At 70.1% G+C, this 281-nt stretch overlaps 1 protein-coding gene across 1 annotated transcript in view; it reads left to right on the top strand.

Annotated features, from left to right (window-relative positions):
• The first annotated feature begins 6 nt into the window (after positions 1–6).
• Positions 7–281, top strand: part of RFTN1 (raftlin, lipid raft linker 1) — a 180,604-nt gene continuing 180,329 nt past the window's right edge. The window contains exon 1 of the mRNA XM_005863630.2: positions 7–86. The gene's annotated coding sequence lies outside the window, so the exon portion shown is untranslated. The remainder of the gene's footprint in view (positions 87–281) is intronic.

Below are 281 nucleotides of genomic sequence, written 5' to 3'. Positions count from 1 at the left end.
TGCATGGCACAAACTTTCCTCCCGGGACGGAACACACTGTCTCAGGGAGCCCGTACCCGCGCCTTCTCCCCGGCGAGTCCGGAACGGTAGGTGGGCGCGCGGCAGGATTTGGGGTGTAGGCGGGCACAAACCCCTCCAGTTGGCCCCGCTGCAGGACCCCCGAGGACAGGGGGAGCCCCGCGTGGCGCCTCCCTGCAGGTTGTCAGAGCTGGGGCGTGCTTCCCAGGCGCCGGGGCTGCCAAAGGACCCTTCCTCTCCCCCCCCCTCCCCCAACGCGCATC

Source organism: Myotis brandtii, unplaced genomic scaffold, assembly GCF_000412655.1.
Source record: "Myotis brandtii unplaced genomic scaffold, ASM41265v1 scaffold18, whole genome shotgun sequence".
Taxonomy (NCBI): Eukaryota; Metazoa; Chordata; class Mammalia; order Chiroptera; family Vespertilionidae; genus Myotis; species Myotis brandtii.
This window is presented reverse-complemented; position numbering and strand designations above follow the sequence as displayed.